General features: G+C 40.5%; 1 long non-coding RNA gene across 7 annotated transcripts; it reads right to left on the minus strand.

Moving 5' to 3' along the window:
• Positions 1-914: 914 nt before the first annotated feature.
• LOC140613271 (uncharacterized) lies at positions 915-19,452 on the minus strand. 7 transcript variants are annotated; one of them, XR_012014440.1, is made up of 8 exons: positions 19,349-19,433; positions 19,039-19,162; positions 18,803-18,918; positions 11,731-11,826; positions 10,465-10,520; positions 8,949-9,067; positions 6,468-6,593; positions 915-1,147 (listed from the first exon to the last, which is right to left on the minus strand). It is a non-coding gene; the product is annotated as an uncharacterized lncRNA (long non-coding RNA). The 7 variants fall into 7 exon arrangements; XR_012014432.1 differs by having other exon boundaries at positions 18,803-19,162; XR_012014436.1 differs by having other exon boundaries at positions 18,803-19,162; positions 19,277-19,370.
• Positions 19,453-19,812: the final 360 nt, after the last annotated feature.

Genomic DNA, 19,812 nt, shown 5'->3' on the forward strand with positions numbered 1-19,812 from the left:
AAATTCACACCAGCTATAACTTAAACTGGTCTCAAAGACATGTTGACCAAGTTTTGGAAAACAGAGTTCTAACCCACACTATCTTTAAAAAACAAAAAAAAAAGTTAATTTATGAAATAGGATTCTGAGAATAGACAGATTAGATCGACTTTTTATGGCCACCACAGCACTTTTTCAATAAGTGCTTAAAAATTTATATAAAACATCACCAAGGGATCCCTGGGTGGCGCAGGGGTTTAGCGCCTGCCTTTGGCCCAGGGCACGATCCTGGAGATCCAGGATCGAATCCCACGTTGGGCTCCCGGTGCATGGAGCCTGCTTCTCCCTCTGCCTGTGTCTCTGCCTCTCTCTCTCTCTCACTGTGTGCCTATCATAAGTAAATAAAAATTAAAAATAAAATAAAAATAAAAATAAAACATCACCAAGCCTCGTTAATCTTCAGTTACCTTCCGGGTAGGTCATCGTTTGTTGATGTACTCCAATGGACATGAATCTGTCAAAAGGAAGAGGACACATTGCTCTCCTTTTGCTGTTGAATTATAGCTTCCAGTCAATAAACTAGATTAATTAATATCTACATGGAAAGAATTAAAATGCTTGCAAGCAAGGTGAAGTTGACTTACCATTACCAGCAAGAACAAACCTGTTCCCACAACTAGGTGCTTTAAAAGCTAAAAGACAAGTTAACATGCATACAAACACAAAGACACATGGAGTGTCTAACATGTTTGCCCAATGAACCATCTACCATAGTTGAGCAGGGATTTCTGAACAAAGTGCAGAATGAAAGTGACTACCCAATCCTCTCAGACAGCTGTAGTTCCTAGCCCAAGACCAACATCTATAAAGGCTCGAAGTATAAGTATCTTAAGATCACACTAATGTATATTAAAAATTGCTAAATAACAACAAAGGGATTAGAGGCAAATGACTTTTTTCATTTACAAAAGTTAAAAAGGAAAAAGGGTAAATTTGGGGTAATATTTTAAAACATCCCACATAGTTTATTGGAAAAGCAGAAAAAGAAAATTCCAGGTGGAGAGAATTTCTTTCTTCTTGAAATTTACGTATCATGCATTTATTCATTAGTTAGTCTGTTACTTGTTGTTACTTCTCTCCTCCTCTTCACACTTTGAGCTTTCCTTGCCTAAAGCGATGGAAAGGCATCACTGGTGAGGAGTATTCTGACTTATAATTATCAATCACCAAGGAAACAGAAGTTTTGGTTATTTACAAGCTATGTGATCTTGAACGAATTCTTTAAGCTCTCAAGAGCCTAGTATCATTTCTGCAAAAAAATTATAATACTTCTTATATATGGTTTGTGATAGGAGATATCCTATACATTCTACCAATAGGATTTCCCCTTAATAAGGGGGAACACATGGAGAAACATAGCAAACATTAATTGGGGTATTTTATTTTGCTTTGCAAACTAAGTATCAACATGCCAAATGTCTTTATCTTAGATATCCTTTCACCTCAAAATGTCCAAGGAAAAACTATTCCCCTATCCAACAAAGTCTCTCTCTTTTTTAATCAGTGTTTACCAGCCATGTTATTCCTATTAATCAAGCTAATCACATCTATTATCTTTATAATCTAACAATTTCAAAGAACATCACAGAACTGTCATCTGTCCCTTCATAACATTTCCGTTACCCTTCCTTCCCCTTGTCTCATCCTTTTGTGTCAGGACTACTACAATCGTTTGATACGTCATTTTCTGGCTTTCAGCCGTCTTTCTTTTTTATAAATATTTTATTTTATTCATTCATGAGAGACAGAGAGAGGGAGAGGCAGAGACACAGGCAGACAGAGAAGCAGGCTCCATGCAGGGAGCCCGATGTGGGACTCGATCCCGAGTCTCCAGGATCACGCTGAAGGCAGAAGCTCAACCACTGAGCCACCCAGGCGTCCCTCAGCTGTCTTTTTCTAGTGAGTAAGAGGGTAATGGATTATTAGACAACCTTCTGGACTATACTGCAGGAGTTTGACTTCTAGGCTCTACTCTTTCATAGTTAAAAGAACACAGGCACCTTATTTCAACACAAATAACTCTGATTTTTTTCACCTGAAGAACATATCATAAAATTATCTTTTTTTAAAAATTAAATGATACAACCTGTATTCCAGAGCAAGCACTATATGTTATTCTTTTATTCACTAACCAATTAATCTTACTAAGTCAGCTTTGATCATGTCATTGCCCACTTAGAAAAACCTGAATAGCTTCCCACTGCCAATAAGTTAGATTCTAGGCTCAGTCAGTACAACAGGTTAACTCTTGATCTCAGGGTTATAAATTCAAATCCCACACTGGATGTAGGAACTACCTAAAAATAAAATCTTAAAAAAAAAGTTAGATACTAGAGCAGAATATTCATAAATGGCTGATAATTTTATTGGAACAAGTATTCTAGTATTCCTTAAAGTAATGAATGCCTTTAAGTCAAGGAACCATGTCGACCAACACAGAAAAGAAAGCTTATATTTGGATGCCAATACAGGGGAGAAAAATAGGTAAATCATACCTATTGATTTACCTATTTCATAAGTAGTACCTTATAATCCAACTTGGAGGACCCATTTCTTATAGGTGCTGTGTCAATCTTCTCCTCTAATCCACCATTGCTTCAACTTCTGAATGTCTCAATTCTCAACACCCTAGTTTTTTTTCCTTCATCACAACCTTACAGGTGGTTGGTTGTACTTCACCCAGTTCCAAACAATCTAAGAACACTCACAAAAATGTTGGGGGATCCCTGGGTGGCTCAGCGGCTTAGCACTGCCTTTGGCCCAAGGCCGGATCCTGGAGACCCAGGATCGAGTCCCACATCGGGCTCCTTGCATGGAGCCTGCTTCTCCCTCTGCCTGTGTCTCTGCCTCTCTCTCTCTCTCTCTCTCTCTGTGCCTCTCATGAATGAGTAAATAAAATCTTTAAAAAAAAAAAATGTTTACGGGGGGGGTAGTGTTTATAGTAGGAGAAAACAAATACACAATACCCTGTTAAATAAAATTTAAATTTTAAAATGTAGCCAAATGACCCCTCTTAAGATCTAGAGTATTCAAACCAATTTTCCCCCTAAGTGTTTGAGTTAGGCCCAATAAAATGTATCTATCTATCTACCTAAATATATATATATATACACACACACACACACACACACATATATATTTGTCTCTATATTTCTATAGCTATGTATCTGCAAATTAAGCAAGCAACTGACACATTGGGTGGAGGCTGGAGTTAAGTTAGTTTATGACATCTGATAATGAACAGTAAACTGATAATGTGTTTGGCAACTTGAAATTCTTCTAAAAGGCAAATCCATTACACAACTAAAAATTGGAAAATTGGGGGGAAGAGCTGATACTTTACCTCCAAAATAAACTTTGAAGTTATTCAAAATAAAACTAAATATCTTTGAATAAATGTTGAAATAGTGGGAAGGACTGCAGCGATTTTAAAATAATGTCCTGGAGGGTTCACAGAAATGTAGGTATGCAGAAAACCTACATCTCAGTTTTACAGAAATAAAATACAGGATGAGGCTCAAAACAGATTAGCTGAGACTTAGAACGCTGGATTATTTTCCCAGAAAGTGGAACGAATTTACTTCTTGTAAAAAAGAAAGTGAATAATATCCTTGCCACACTCTGATGAAATAAAAATATTATGAGGAACAGAGAAAAACTGTTTCAAATGTTCACTTACGGGCAGGTTGAACACAGGTCCTGTTTTGCACTAAGCAGTCCAGGCTTATTCGCTGTGCCCCTCTTTAGATCTTAGAAGTGTCTTGGCTTAGGTAAATTTTAGCTTCACCTCATATAAATAAAAGTAGATCAACATTTAACATGTTGGCTGAATAAAAGGCTTATTTGCCTAATTTGCAAAAGTAGAGCTCTAACTACAACTACCTGCTTCAGAAGGAAACTAAGGTAAATTTCTCAACAGGTGTTGCTTCTAGGATGTGAGGGCTCCCAACTTTGCTTTACGTATTATGGCAATAATTCTTGTGTGGATTTGCAAATTCTAGTGTCTGGTAGGAACTACTATTCAGTTCTTTCCATTTGATAAACCACCTGTACAAGGCAGATGAGAAGGGCATGGACTGCTGGGAAGTGAAGCTAGAAAGAAGTCTCCTTGAGGTAGGGATTAAGGAGAGTATATTAATCTCACACAAGTTTCCTTTACAAATTCTGGAAAGATCAATATATTTATAGGTTGCAAGACAAGTGTAAAGATTAATTAAAGCTTTAGGTCAATTTTCCTGATCCAAATCCCCAAATTTCCATACAAATGTCTCAGTCCTTTAACTTTAAGATCTTTCCCATTCACAAACTGTCTAGGAAAGCAGGAGATACTTCTAGGTTACAGGGAGAGGTCTTACAGGGAGCCAGAAGAGTCTAATATTGCATTAAATATTGCCAGCTTGCATATACTGGAGGGACCTATTCAGGGCTCTTTAGACAGATGTCTCTCCCGAGATAGCTCTAGTTTGTGCCAAGTCCTTTCTGTTTCATGAAATAACTTTTAAAAACTATGAAAATGGACAATAAAGATCGGACTTTTTTTTAAACTTTTTTTTTAGTTTTGGTTTCAAGCTAATTTAGGGTAACACCATCCTCACTTTCTCTCAAATTTCACAAACCCTTTAATGAATAATGTACCTGATTACAGGAGATGACATGTGAGAACATTCTCTGTAAAGTTACACAAATGGAAGGTGTTATAATGGTTAAAATTTCACATGTCTGCATCCTCCAGATTCCTTAGGGTAGTTGGCCTCACGACTGTACAATGCTGAGAGCTGAATTGAAACTACATCAGTAGAGGTGCTGTTTACCATCCCGTTCTCCTTGTAAGTGGGTAGGAGGTGTGGCAAATGCTGTCGCAAGGTTAGTGTGTTTACTTCTCCCTCCTCAAACTTGTTTTGGCAGTCGGGTGAGGTAGCCAACTTCTTCTGAAGACAGTACAATGGGGGAAGGGTTTGGTCCAGAGTAAACACTTGTCCTTTTGACCTGGCTTTTCTCCATCTTTGCACAGCATTTTCACATTGACTAGGAGTATACTTGTCTTTTTTTATTTGAGTTCAATATTTATGCTTCAAAGATTCTGAACGTCTGGCTTCTGAAGTCCAGAGAGGCAAATGAAAGGAAAATCAAAAGGAGGATAAAAAAAGGGGGGGAAAGAGAGAGGGAGAGAGAAATGAAGGTGGAACAGAAAGAGAAAAGCAAGAGAATAGAGAGGAAGAGATTGAGGTGGAAGTTTCTAATGGGTCTAAAGAACCTTTTTGTTTTGGGTTTCTGTTTCCTCTTCTGTAACAGGGATAATCAACTAAATACCTTTTAGGTAAGCTGGGAGGAGTCTATAAGATAAAGCATACAAAGGACAGGAGGCAGTGCCTGGCATATTGCTGGCAACCAAAAATTATTGTGTTATTATAGCACAATTGATAGTGGAAGGAATAATTTGTCAAAGTCACCTTTGCATCAATCTATCTTTAGCCAAAGGTAATCCTTTTTTTTTTTTTTTTTTTTTAAGAAACCATAATCCCTACCCTTCCTGAAATGTATGGTACAGGTGACCAGATCCTTGCCTTTGGTCACCATCCTTGGTGCCCATGATCCAAGTCTAAAGTGAGTATGTATAGATCTGCTTCGTATGGACTCTAATTAGGAACCCATGACTCGTGTGTGTGTGTGTGGCCATAGGTCTTTAACACCCTTGGCTTATGTTTCAATAAAAATGACATGATTCATCAAATAACTCAGGGCCTTTTGCAATGGAAATAATTAGAAAGTAGTCATAGATGCCTCATGGGTTGCGCCTGAGCTCACTGAAGAGTCATGCCCTGAGTCCCAAGAGTTATTTGGTGCCAAGCCTGAACAGCTGCCACCTGGGTTCTGGAGTCAGCTGGTTTGACTTTGGATGGTGTAAGAGGCAATAGAAAAAGATAGATCATAAAAGGCCTTCCGAAATCCTTTTCAATTATAGGTGTGGTATTTTCAAAATTACCCTGTTTTCAGTGAGCTCAGCTCCACCCAGAGGAGAGAAGTCTGTCTGTAGCCAGCCAAAGAGAAATGACTTTGTTAAAGCTCTGCATATAAAAATACAGAAGGAAGGTGGGGAAGGAAGCGGAGGCCTCTATCTTTACCTTCCGGTCTAGTGTTTATATGAAGCAGGAAATCATCTAGTTATAAGCTCAGCCAGCAAACTCCAAGAAATGTTTTTAAGGCATATCAGGTCTTGTCTTATGGCGAATCTTGAGACATCCACTGTGGTCTCTTGAATTCCTGCTCCTACCCCAGCAGAGAGAGATTCTATGCTTCATTTAGTTATAATCTTAGTCACAATCTAACAACTGAAACAGATTCAAGTGGTATTCGGGGGCATTCTGTCAGGGAAATGAATCAGCAATTGAGAATATAATTTTCATATAACCAAAAACTTGAAAACACACCATGTGCCAGGAGGTCGAGAAACACCGATTATCTTTTTTTGTACTGTCTTTTGGAAGTCCTTGGGTATTGGATAGATCCATTCTTGCACAGCTCTTGCATGAGGGAACAGCTGTACCGCCACAAGACTATTATAGAAGAGAATAAATCAGAGAAAGCTGGAACTGAAAATGACATCCAAAATTATCTAGTTCAGTGGTTCTTGTTGCTAGCAGTATGTTAGAATCACCTGAGGAATTATACATGCTACCAATGGCAAGCCCTACTCTCCGGAAATTCTAATTACTCTGGGTTGAATTCTAGGCTCAAATAATCTGGTTATCAAAGAAAAGGATACATGTATTAATAAATGCATAATTAAACACTAATTGATGCATTAATAAATAAACACACTTTTCTAGAAAGTTGGAAACAAAAGCAAACATTTAGAGACATGGTCTGGATTTGCTCCTTTTGGTGTTCTGAGCACCCAATTTCCAACGTGTTGGGAGGTGGTCTCCACACCACCAATTATCTGGGGACATCAGCTGGGTGTCTTACAATCTTTTTTTTTTTTTTAAGATCTTATTTATTCATTCATGAGAGACACAGAGAGGCAGAGAGAGAAGCAGGCTCCATGCAGGGAGCCCCAAGTGAGACTCGATCTCAGGACCCCAGGATCACACCCTGAGCCAAAGGCAGTCGCTCAACTACTGAGCCACCCAGGTGTCCTGCTATCTTACAGTTTAGCTCAGTTTTGACACTGTACCAGAAGTACGGTCAGATTCCACAGACCAAGGATTCAGTTCCACAGGCCCATGTCTTTCTCCCACCCCACTTCCGACGCCAGTAGCAAGCCCACATAGTTAACCTGTGCTTCAGACCAACCAGCTGTAAAACAGAGGTTCCCAAAACCCCCTCCTTTCTTGGGTTCAATTAACTGGGTAGAGTGGCTCACAGAACTCAGAGAAACGTTTTACTTACTACAAAAGGAGCCATCTCAGGAATGGCCAGATAGAAGAGACGCAAAGGGCATGGCGGGGGGGGGGGGGGGGGGGGGGGGGGGGGGGGGGGGGTGGAAGAGCGGAGAGCTCCCATGCCCTCTCCGACTCTCCAACTGTTCACCAATCTGAAAGCTCTCTGAACCCCCTCCTTTCAGGATTTCTATAGGGACTTCCCTATGATAGGATTGGACTAAATCACAGGCCTTTGGCCACTCACTCAACCCCCCCCCCAGGCCCTCTCCTCCCCGGAGGCTAAGGGGTGGAACTGAAAAATGCCAACCCTCGCATCACGTGATCCCTTCTCCTAGCAACCGGCCCCCATCTTTAGGTGTGGTCAAAAAGTCACCTCATTAACATAACAGGAGACACCTTTGTGGCTTTTATCACTTAGGAAATTGCGAGCATTTTAGGAGCTCTGTGCCAGAAATGGGAAAACCAAACAGGTATTTCTGATTAAAAATCACAACATCACACTGTTACACCTTACTTTGGTGAATCGTACATGCAACAACAACAAAAAATAGTAAAAATTGAGTACCAGCTGCAAGACAAACTCTGAAAATGCCATTAAAGAAATTAATGGTGATTTTAAACTATATCCCCCCCAGGAGCTGGGCTGGCCCAGTCAGTAGAGCCTGCGACTCTTGATATCAGGGTTGTAAATTCATGGCCCATGTTGCGTGTAGAGATTACTTGAAAATAAAACCTTTAAAATAAATAAATAAGGGTGCCTGGGTGGCTCAGAGGTTTAGGGCCTGCCTTCCACCCAGGGTGTGATCCTGGAATCCTGGGATCAAGGCCCACATCGGGCACCCCTCATGGAGCCTGCTTCTCCCTCTGCCTTGTCTCTGCCTCTCTCTCTGTGTCTCTCATGAAAAAATAAATAAAATCTTTTAAAAAAGTAAATAAGTAAAAAATAAAATATGCTCCCCAATTTTTTTTATATTCTTACCTTCAAGAAGTAGATTTCTGCAGTGGGCAGTGTCGTAGCCAATGAGGTTTATGGAGACACAATTAATGCTAAACGGGGTAGAGCTAATTTCCCTCCTCGTGAGTGTGGGCTGGATTTAGTGACTAGCTTCTAACCAATAAAATGAAGCAGAAGCTGTTGTGTGACTTCAGAGACCAAGTCGTAAAAAGGCACTGTTGCCCTTTCTCTCTCTTCACTTGCTCTAGGGAAAACAGCTGACGTACCATGAGGACTCTCAGCCGCCTGTGAAGCCCACATCGTGATGAACTAAGGCCTTCTGCCACTAGCAATCTCAGTGAGCCATCTAGGAAGTGGATCCTCTAGATCTGGTCAGGCAATCAGATGACTTCTCAGGAGGTGGCAGCCTTGGCTAACGCCTTCGCGGCAACCTGAGATCCCTTCATCTGGAAGCTCCCAGCGAAACCCCTCCTCAATTCCTGATCCTCAGAAATTGTGTGAGGTAATGTGTGTCGTTTTAAGATGGGAAGCTTTTGTACAATACAGCAACAGATAAACTAATACAGTATTACCTGATCCCTGGCTTCCATAAGTGTGCATCCAGCTGAAAAAGGTTACAGCTCTGAAAACATAATGAACTGGGAAAGGCCCTGGATGTTCTAACATATGAAGAGGATTGATGTGTAGTGAACTCCAAAGGATGATACCGCATGTGGGAAACAAAGGCAGAAGAAAAAATTATTTAATTTCCTTACTACTCTACCTACATACAGCCCATTGACAAGTCCTTGAAACAGGCATAGTGATGATATTCCTCTAGGGCCTCCACTGCCTCAGTGTTGATGCTTTGCTAAAGGCAATGTTAGCCCAACCCCCAGGACCCTGTAAGTCTACTATAACATATACAAATTCCCCTTTATCTCGACCCCCAAGATACATGTCAGCAGTCATCCCCCAAGTATATGACTCACCATATACATCTGAAGGGTCTCATGACTGAGTTTTTACTAAACAGTATTGCCTAACAATAGCCAGCCCTTTCAAGGATCCTGGAAACCTTGTTTCCAAAATACCCAGGAGGCTTACACTGGCCCTAAACTCCTAATGGGCCACTCCTCATGACCCCAGGGCAGCTCTTTCTGCCCAGGGCTCCTGTCCCTGTGCTTCAGTAAAATCACCTTTTTGCACCAAAGACCTCTCAAGAATTCTTTCTTGGCCATTGGCTTCAAACGCTAACATCTTTCCTACATCAAAATCCATATCATGACGGGCACTGGGGGTTATTCTGTATGTTAGTAAATTGAACACCAATAAAAAATAAATTTTAAAAAAATCCATATCATGATCTTTGTGCCTGAGTGCGCTGAAGCTAAGCAATTCGGAGCCTGTGTGGCAGTACAGATTACACACATAATATGGAGTCAGGGAGCAAGCCCGACAGACATTGGGTAGAATATGTTTCAAGAATCCTCCTCAAACTTGTGCAATATCTGAGGAAGGCAGTGCTGGAACTAGTACATCAACCTCGATCTTTAAGTAGCTTATCGAGATTGCATGTAACAAGCTACTAAAACAAAGTTAATCAGTCAGATTAATAAAAAAAATGCGGGTAGGGTAGTTGATTAATCACTGTGGAAGCTTACTTTCCCGGGCGTTAATTCTAACTCTGTTCTTGCCATTGTTTATTGCCGTATATCGTGTTTTTCTTAAACTACCAGCATTGTGCCTTTAATCTCCATTTCTATGAAATGACTCCGCTACTGCCAAAGTTGATTGGACTAGAGGTTGACCACCGGATTCAAACTGAAACCTGAGATACATTTGTGGGAATTAAGAATTGAGACTTGGAGGTGCCTGGGTGGTTCAGTCATTTAAGCATCTGCCTTCAGCTCAGGTCATGATCCCAAGGATAGAGCCCCACATCCACATGGCTGTTGCTCAGCGGGGAGCCTGCTTCTCCTTCTCCCTCTGCCTGCAGCTCCCCCTGTTTGTGCGCTTGCTCTCCTGCTTTCTTTTTGTCAAATAAATAAAATAAAAATCTTAAAAAAAAAAAAAAAGAATTGAGACTAGGTTAAGGTACTCTCTTACATGGAGGGTATGTATGTTGGTATATGTTCTCAACCCAGGAAGCACAGAAACCTAGTCTGGAGAAAGAAACAGAAATACAGAAGAGAGTTCTATAGTATAACCTGTAACTTTATAATAAATTGTCAATTTTCCTCTATCACTGAAACTGGTTACAAGTGGATTTTTTTCTGCAACTGAAAGATTCCAGCCATAATACTATTCATATTTTACAGTTTAGACTATAACGTTAAAAATGATTTGAACTTTGTCTATTGCATATGGCAAAAAGGTCCTAATGGCAAAGTGTCTTTTCTTTTGCACTTTAAATGCTTTTCTTTTTTCTAAATTGAAAAATTTCCCAAGGAAATGGTACAAGTAAAAGAATTTATAAACAACATCTGTCGAGCTCATGTTATTGGTTGTGTAAAAATTTGTCTTATTACTCACACAAGGTTTTTTTCTTTTTCCCTCCCCCCTTTGGAAAAGAATAATCTATGGTTTCCTGTAAGTAGAAGAGCCAGGGAATTTTTTTTTAATTCCAATCTAAATTGTTTCTTCACTTGTAATTATAATACCTACTATTGCCCCATTTAGCCAAGAAAAATCTGACCTGGTGTGAAGCTTTAGAATAATTTTGATTTGGGCAGCCCAGGTGGCTCAGTGGTTTAGCGCTGCCTTCAGCCCAGGGCCTGATCCTGGAGACCCAGGATCGAGTCCCACGTCAGGCTCCCTGCATGGAGCCTGCTTCTCCCTCTGCCTGTGTCTCTGCCCCTCTCTCTCTCTGTCTCTCGTGAATAAATAAATAAAATCTATTTTTTTAAAAAAAGAATAATTTTGATTTATTTATTTTTTAATTTTTATTTATTTATGATAGTCACACAGGGAGAGAGAGAGAGAGGCAGAGACATAGGCAGAGGGAGAAGCAGGCTCCATGCACCGGGAGCCTGACGTGGGATTTGATCCTGGGTCTCCAGGATCACGCCCTGGGCCAAAGGCAGGCGCCAAACCACTGCGCCACCCAGGGATCCCTAATTTTGATTTAAAAAAGTGTTTCAATAGCAACAATAGGTCAATTTAAGTCAGAAGGACCATCATACTCCCATAAGTCATTGAAGAGATAAAAAGAGGTTGGTATGATAAACCTCAAAAGGTGTTCGAAAAACCATTAACATGCACTTTAAAAAAAATGTATCATTATCATAATTAAGTCAAATAGGAACATTTTTATTTTACTGTATATAATTAATTGGATGGATACCAACAAAGACTTAAGAAATGCAGTAATACCTCCCTCTATTTCTTTTTTCCAACAGTATTTGGATGATTTTGAATTTCAGAAGAACAGTGAGGTCTTTTCATCATGAGCTTTTTTTTCTTTTGTTTCTGGGGAAGAAAAATATCTGGTTTAGTAGTGACGTCTAGTGTAAGAGATTGTTTTTCAGAATATTTCAACTCATCTTTGGGGCATTGACCTCAGGTCTGAAAATTGCAAGATGTTTCCTCATGCAGCTTGTTCTTTGGAGGACTCTTTCATAACTCTGGTATCTACCCCTAGGCTGTCTGTTCTGGCACAGGGGATTTATCTTTTTATCTCAGGGAATTTTTAAGGATTGTAAACATGTATGAGAGTATCAAAATTACTGTGTTAGTTTTCTGAAAAACTGTAAGTTCTTATTTTAGCTTCTATCTTTTCCAGAATTCTCCTCATAGCCATTTTTACTGGTTCTCACACTTTGTATTTATGGGTCCTTATGGTAGCTGGTGTTGACTCTGTTTACTTATTTCTCCCTCATTTTTTATTCCCTATACATGTTGAAGGGACCAACAAGATCTGAAGCAAGGGTATTAGTTTTGAAAGCATTTGATTCCTACCTGGAACCTGAGGTAGAGTGTGGGAAGAGTTGGCATGAAGAAATGTACTGGGTTTGTGGGAGGAATAGCTGTGGGTGAGTTAAAATGGTAATACCAGAAAGGTAAGACAGAAAGGGCAACTGGGGTGCCCAGGGTGGTTGGAATGGGAAGAGCCATGTGTACATGAAAACATGCCCTAGATGAGGTTTGGTCACCTAAGAGGGTGTGACTGTGGGAGAGGCGGTTGTGTTCTTCTGCATCTGCTCCTTTATGGCGCACAGCTCAACACATTTCTTAGACAGGGCCATCTGACTGAGTTCTGGACAATGAACTTCTAGTTCTGTTCACAACATACTCCACGAAAGCTTCCACTCTCTCTTTCCCAGGCCACCTGCTAAGAATGAAGGATTCTGAGGGTCTAAAAGATGAGGCTACCACAAGACAGAAGGAGCCATAACTCCTGAGTCATTGCTTGGAGGAGAGTTATACTGGACTTTGCATAACAAGAAATACAATTATGTTAAGCCCCTGAAAGTTGGTGTTTATTACAATATTCTCATATGGTATCTCTTTGATTCTGATGTGGGGTTTGATATTGTCAAAGTAAATAAAAAAATAAGTAAGAAGGAAAATATTACCCAGAGAAGGATATTGGGAAGGGGGGTGAAAGGCAGGAGAAAACAGATGGCATGGGGGCACAGAGAGCCTCCTGAGATAGAAAACATTTTAGAACTAGGCAGGACACCTCTAAATGGGCCTCCGTTTCTATAAAAGTAAACTGACATATTTTGACAACTATAATTAAAAGAATATATATATGATGCAACTGTAAATAAATGAAGTGCAATAAATTAAGTTTACTTGAAAATATTAAGAAAAGTCAGAGATCAAATATCAAGTTCTTAAATATATAAAAGATTTTCAGAATGAGGTATGCTACATGTATTTCAAAATACCAGGGGGAGAAATTGAGGTCGAAAGCCCTAAACTTGATGAGTGGAAGGTGCTATGAGGAAGGGCACTGTGTGTGGAGAATGTTTGGACTGTCTGCAATTAAATATGAAGCATGCTGGGCCTGGGAGTCAGAGAAAGTGGCAAGAGAGAATGAGTTTTTCCCTTTGCTCTTTAGGACTTAAATATAGTGACTTAAAAGTCAGTTTCTATGCAACAAAAGAAATATTTAGTGATCAGATCTGGAACAGTTATTTGAAATTTCCAAACAGCTGAAGGGTAAAAATTTAAAGCTGAAATTTCCTTTGAAATATAGCAGAGTTTTTTTTTTTTTTTTCTAAAATGTGGAATAAATCCAAAAGTCTGAAATAATACCCCTAATGTTCATTCTTCAGGGAATAATTCATTTGTGACCATCAAATATATGTTATTATCTTTAAAATATGCTAACATTGTAGCACCCATTGATTGGAATGAAAGCTCTCCTTTGTTCCTTCTATAAACTGCCAGTGACAGACCTTTCCTGCGACTTGGGCTTCCTTTCTTCTGCCTTCTTTTCCAAGCCCAAATTAGAGATTTCCTTTAGCTGGGAGGGAGTTATGAATAGAGAGTCCACAAGTTCTAGTACCCACAGCTCCAGTGGTCCTGAGGCTCATGGTGGCCATGGGAATCAATCATTGTTTTCACCTAATATCATCTGTGAGGCATATTATAAAAGCACATCAAAGAGCATCAGTCATTTCCACCAGAAACAGCACCTGAGGTTCTCACTGAGAATCTGACCAGCCAGTGGTGGGGGATAATAAGCTGGCGGAAACACAGAGGACTTTAGGGCAGTGAAAATACTCCGTATGATTTTATAATGATGAATTATGTCATTTTTTAAAAAGATTTTTATTTTTTTATTCATGAGACACAGAGAGCAAGAGACAGGCAGAGACACAGGCAGAGGGAGAAGCAGGTTCCATGCAGGGAGCCCGATGTGGGACTCGATCCAGGGTCTCCAGGGTCACGCCCTGGGCTGAAGGCAGCACTAAACCACTGAGCCACCCAGGCTGCCCGAATTATGTCATTATAGGTTTGTCCAAACCCACAGAATTTATACCACGAAGAGTAAACCCTAAGGTAACTTTGAATGTTGGCTTATTATGATGCGTCAATGCAGGTTCATCCATTGTAAAAAGTGTATGTACCATTCTGGTGAGTGATGTTGATAATAGTGTATGTTAATAGTAATGTTGATAATAATAAGGCTATGCACGTGTGGAGGCAGAGGGTATGTTGGAAATCTCTACTTTTCTCTGTTTTGTTGTAAACCTGCCCTAAAAAATAAAATCTTGTAAAAAAACAAAAAACAAAAAACCTCACCAGCTAGAATTGTTTCACTAGAAGCTGACTGAGCAAAAAAAAAAAAGTGTCTTAAACACCACCTGTGCTAAATTCAGGGCTTAAATAATTTCCACTAAAGTGTACAATATTTTTCTGATTTCAAAGATAACACGTGTTCTTTGTAGAAAACTTGAAAAATACAGAAAAGCCAAAGAAGAAATTGAGACTCTCTGAACACTATTAAAGACTTATGTACATGTATGTGTTTATGTGTGATGTGTGTTTGTGTGAAGATGAGTGTGTATAAATACATATTTATATAATTATAATGTATATGCTGTATATTTATATGCATATGGTGTACAAATACATGCTTTTTATTTTTAAAAAACATTTTATTTATTTATTTGAGAGAGATAATGAGAGTGCATGAGCAGGAGGGAGGGGCAGAGGGAGGGGGAGAAGCAGACTTCCTGATGAGCAGGGAGCCAGATGTAGGGCTCCATCCCAGGACCCTGGATCATGACCTGAGGTGAAGGCAGATGCTTAACTGACTGAACCCCCCAGGTGCCTACTTTCAAAATTTATATTACATATTTGCATATATAAAATATGTAGAATTTTATTATACATATTTTAGCTATCAAGTGTGGGTTGTATTACCAAAGTTATCTTGGGGCACCTGGGTGGTTCAGCTGGTTAAGCATCTGCCTTCAGTTGAGGTCGTGGTCTCTGGGTCCTGGGATGCACCGCATTGAGCTCCTTGCTTGGAGAGGGGATCTGCCTATCCCTCTCTGTCTGCCCCTCTACTCCTCCCACCTTGCCCCCCCCCCATGCTCTTTCTCTCTCTCTCTCTCTTTCATTTTTTTTTTAATTTAATTTAATTTTATTTTTTTTTGGGTAACCATCCGACTTTTTATTTTTTTATTTTTTTATTTTTTATTGGTGTTCAATTTACTAACATACAGAATAACCCCCAGTGCCCGTCACCCATTCACTTCCACCCCCGCCCTCCTCCCCTTCCAACACCCCTAGTTCGTTTCCCAGAGTTAGCAGTCTTTACGTTCTGTCTCCCTTTCTGATATTTCCCACACATTTCTTCCCCCTTCCCTTATATTCCCTTTCACTGTTATTTATATTCCCCAAATGAATGAGAACATATAATGTTTGTCCTTCTCCGACTGGCTTACTTCACTCAGCATAATACCCTCTCTCTCTCTCTTTCAAATAAATATTTTTAAAAAGTTGTCTGATTTATTCATTAACATTTTTTTTAAGTAGGCTCCACATCCAATGTGGGGCTTGAACTCACCACCCTGAGATCAAGAGTTGCATGTTCTACTGACTGAGCCAGTCAGGTGCCCTTATTCATTAATATTTTTAACATACTCTAGGGATCCCTGGGTGGCGCAGCAGTTTGGCGCCTGCCTTTGGCCCAGGGCGAGATCCTGGAGGTGCGGGATCAAATCCCACATCGGGCTCCCGGTGCATGGAGCCTGCTTCTCCCTCTGCCTATGTCTCTGCCTCTCTCTCTCTCTGACTATCATAAATAAATAAAAATTAAAAAAAAAAAACCATACTCTAAAAATATTCTCTCTCAAATGACTTCACAAGAACTTTCTTTGTACATTCATTTCACTCTCCAAAAAATGTGTACCATAGAAGAGCGTGTATACCATGTAAACTTCTAATCTTACCACTGTTACATTTTTTTAAAAAGTAGGTTCCATGCCCAACATGGGACTTGAACTCATGACCCTAGGATCAAGAGGCATATGCTGTACCGACTGAGCTAGTCAGGCACCTCACATTTTTCTTAAAAACAAATATATTGTCATCTTTGAAATGAAGCATTAGAGTTATAAGGTGGATCTGTGAACTATCACCCATCAACATCATCCAAAGGATGCTTATTAAATCTTTTATCATGTGTATTTTTGTAGGTCATGAGCACACATACTGCCATCGGGGATCATTGTAGAAGCCATGTTTTTAAAAGTCCACCTATTTGGAAATGAATTTAAGAGTTTGGGCCATCCTCTATTACTCCTTTACAGTCAGGAAGGGTCAGTTACTGCCTTAGGGGAATGAGTGGTCTCTCTGTTTTTCTCACAATGAAAATGATAAACCATTTTAATGGTTTCCTATTTCACTGGAAACCTTGGCACTCTCAAAATCTATTTATAAAGAAGGCTCTCATAAGTCACTTGTAAGTATGTGATGACATGCTGAGCTTAATTTTTACTTTGCCTTGAAGCAGGCAGAGTGTGAGCAAGTCCCCTTTCTGCTTTATGTGACACAGTTTAGTCCTAAAACAGAAAGCAACTATTGTTTATTCCAAGAGCCATACAGAGCCTTGAGTTCTACAGATTATTCCACATGACAACCGAAACCAAGTTGATGAAATGCATGAAATTTATTATATTTCCAACTGGTACTTTCTACTCTGAAGGTCTGTCTTCAGCAACCATGCTTAGAAGGTGTAGATGTGAAGAGAAATACAAATCACTGAAATTAAAAGGCTTGTCATTTTTCGGGAGTTTCTAATTTGTGGCCACAGTGTTATTTATTACAATCTAAATCCTGTGAAGAATGGTTGTTCTCCAAGAGGAACAAAACTTTTCAAATAGATTAAATTCTGGAAAGTGAAGGAATTTAATTCCAAATGGACAACTTTGTATTCTAGAGATAGTAGTTGAGCAAAATACAAAATCCACTGAACTTTGCCTATAGATTTCTATGAATTAGATGAGATAGAAGCATATAATCTCAAGTATAGTACCAGTAAACCAAGAAAAGTATGTAATTACATGTGTTTTGTTAATAGAAAATATAAGCTGCTCACCGTGTGGCAACGAAGCAGCATCTGAGTTTACTTATATGGAATCATAGGATGCTAAATCTAATGGGGTTTTAGAAAATGTTGGATTTTTTTGCAAATGAAGTTTTCCAGAGTAATCATTTTCCAATTTTTAGTGAATCTTTGTGTTCCAAATTTTTCAAGTCTTTTAAAGTGCTTGCATCTTTTACTCCTTGATTTCTATATTTGTATGACAAAAGAAATCCAATTCTTTTTTTTTTTTTTTTTTTTTTTTTTTAAGCGGGGAAGGGGCAGAGGGAGAGGAAGAAAGAAAGAGAATCTTAGGTTCCACACCCAGCAGGGAGCCCAAGCTGGGGCTCCTCACACAACCCTAAGATCATGACGCGAGCCAAGATCAAGTCAGATACAACAGACTGAGCCATCCAGGTGCCCCAATTCATCTGTTTTTAAGGCATATTCAATTCCTACTTTATTTCAGAAAACTCCATCTACTTAAATAAGCAGACCCTTCAAAAACTAATGACTTCCCTCCTCCCCTGACTAGAATTCATTCTTTTTTTTTTTTCTTAGAGAGGGAGAGAGAGCAAGCAGAGATTTGGTGGGGGCAGAGGGAGAGGAAGAGAGAATCTTAAGCAGGCCCCTCTGCAGCGCTCAATCTAGCAGCCCAGAGGTCATGACCTGAGCCGAAATCAAGAGTCAGTGGCTTCACTGACTCAGCTACCCAGTGGCCCATAAAACTCATTCATTTTATTTGGTCTTAATATTGTGTATTATGAAAATCTAGCATATGTTCTATACATTTTTTTTTTAGTTGCAGAGTCCGGAACTGGTCATATTTATTTGTGTAAGCTCCTTTGTTTCCAATCCAGGAAAGTAGTTTCCTTTATAGGGTTTCCCAGCTAGCAGCAGGCGGAGCCTACCAGTCTGAATGTCAAAGGGAACTGATTACTGCGCAAATAAAATAAATTATCCTGGAACCTACCAGGGATAATTGTTCGAACTTGTTACGTCGTTAACCACTAACAACTACTTCAGACTTCCTACAGTTTTCAGGTTTTGTGTTTATTACAAAGAGGGAGAGAGGGAGAGGAAGTCCGGGGAGGATGAGGGAGAAAGAACGAAACAAAATCCTCCGGAGTGAGGAGGGGAGGGGAAAAGGTCATGCCATCTTGTTTCTGGCCCCTATCTTTTTTTTTTTTTTTTTTTTAAGATTTTATTTATTTATTCATGAGACACACACAGAGAGAGAGAGAGAGAGAGAGAGAGAGAGGCAGAGTCACAGGCAGAGGGAGAAGCAGGTTCTCCTCAGGGAGCCCGACGTGGGCCTCGACCCCGGGTCTCCAGGATCAGGTCCTGGGCCACCCAGGCTACCCTGGTCCCTATTTTATAGCAAAATAATTCACTCACGTGCAAACTTTTCCATGCTTTCGCCAGAAATGCAAACTGCACTGAGAAACTTGAGTGAAGAGGGGTCTTTCTAGCTCCTCCATGTGGAAAATGTATTTGCTCTGTTGGTAAAAATCCTAGAAGGCAGAAAACAGAACTGCTCTCTACTTCCTCCGAGGGCATGGACAGCGCTGGGATTTATTAAGGGATCTTCTGATAACCAAGGATGGAAGATGTAATAATTCGTATTTCAACACCTGACGGGAGGACGCCGGGGTGGCTCAGTGGTCTGGTGCCTGCCTTCGGCCCGGGGTGTGATCCTGGAGACCCGGGATCCAGTCCCATATGGGGCTCCCTGTGCTTCTCCATGTCTGTGTGTCTCTAGTAAATAAATAAAGTCTTAAGAAAAAAAAATAAACCACACACACACACACACTTGACAGGAAGGGGGGCAGGTAGGAATCGTGTGAAGAAAAAATTATCTAGTCTCTTCACCTACAACGTGGAAAGAATGTGCGTACAAAACACCCCCGTGAGGGGAGGAGAACACACCGAGCGTTTGGGTACCTGACTGACGTCCTGACGGGGCTCAGCCCTCGGAAGCGGCCTGCGCGGTTCTGGAACGTTCCAGGCGCCGTTGGCCAGGTGCAGGCGCCGCCTGGGGGCGGGGCTGCCGCGGGCCCAGGAGAGATTCCCGTTCCTCGCGAGATCTGGAGGCTCAGAGCCGGGAGCTCTAGCTGCGGGAGGGCCTTGGTGTGCCTGCGTCTCTAACCGCGCCCCCAGCGCCTCCGCTCAGGTGGCGGGTCCAGCGGCCGCGGCAACGCCTCTGGGTTAAGGAGCAGCTAAAACATGTTAGAGCTGCTATCGATCTTAAACAAACTCTGGAATAGTATAACAACACAAAAAGAAACACATTTTTCGTCGCTCTCCGTGCTGCGTCCAGCTGCGCATGGCCTCTGCACCATGAGTGCCTTTGCACGACCGGCCTCCAGCAGCTAAGCCATCACCAGGTGCTGACTGAGGCCCTGAGG

Source organism: Canis lupus, chromosome 2, assembly GCF_048164855.1.
Source record: "Canis lupus baileyi chromosome 2, mCanLup2.hap1, whole genome shotgun sequence".
Taxonomy (NCBI): domain Eukaryota; kingdom Metazoa; phylum Chordata; class Mammalia; order Carnivora; family Canidae; genus Canis; species Canis lupus.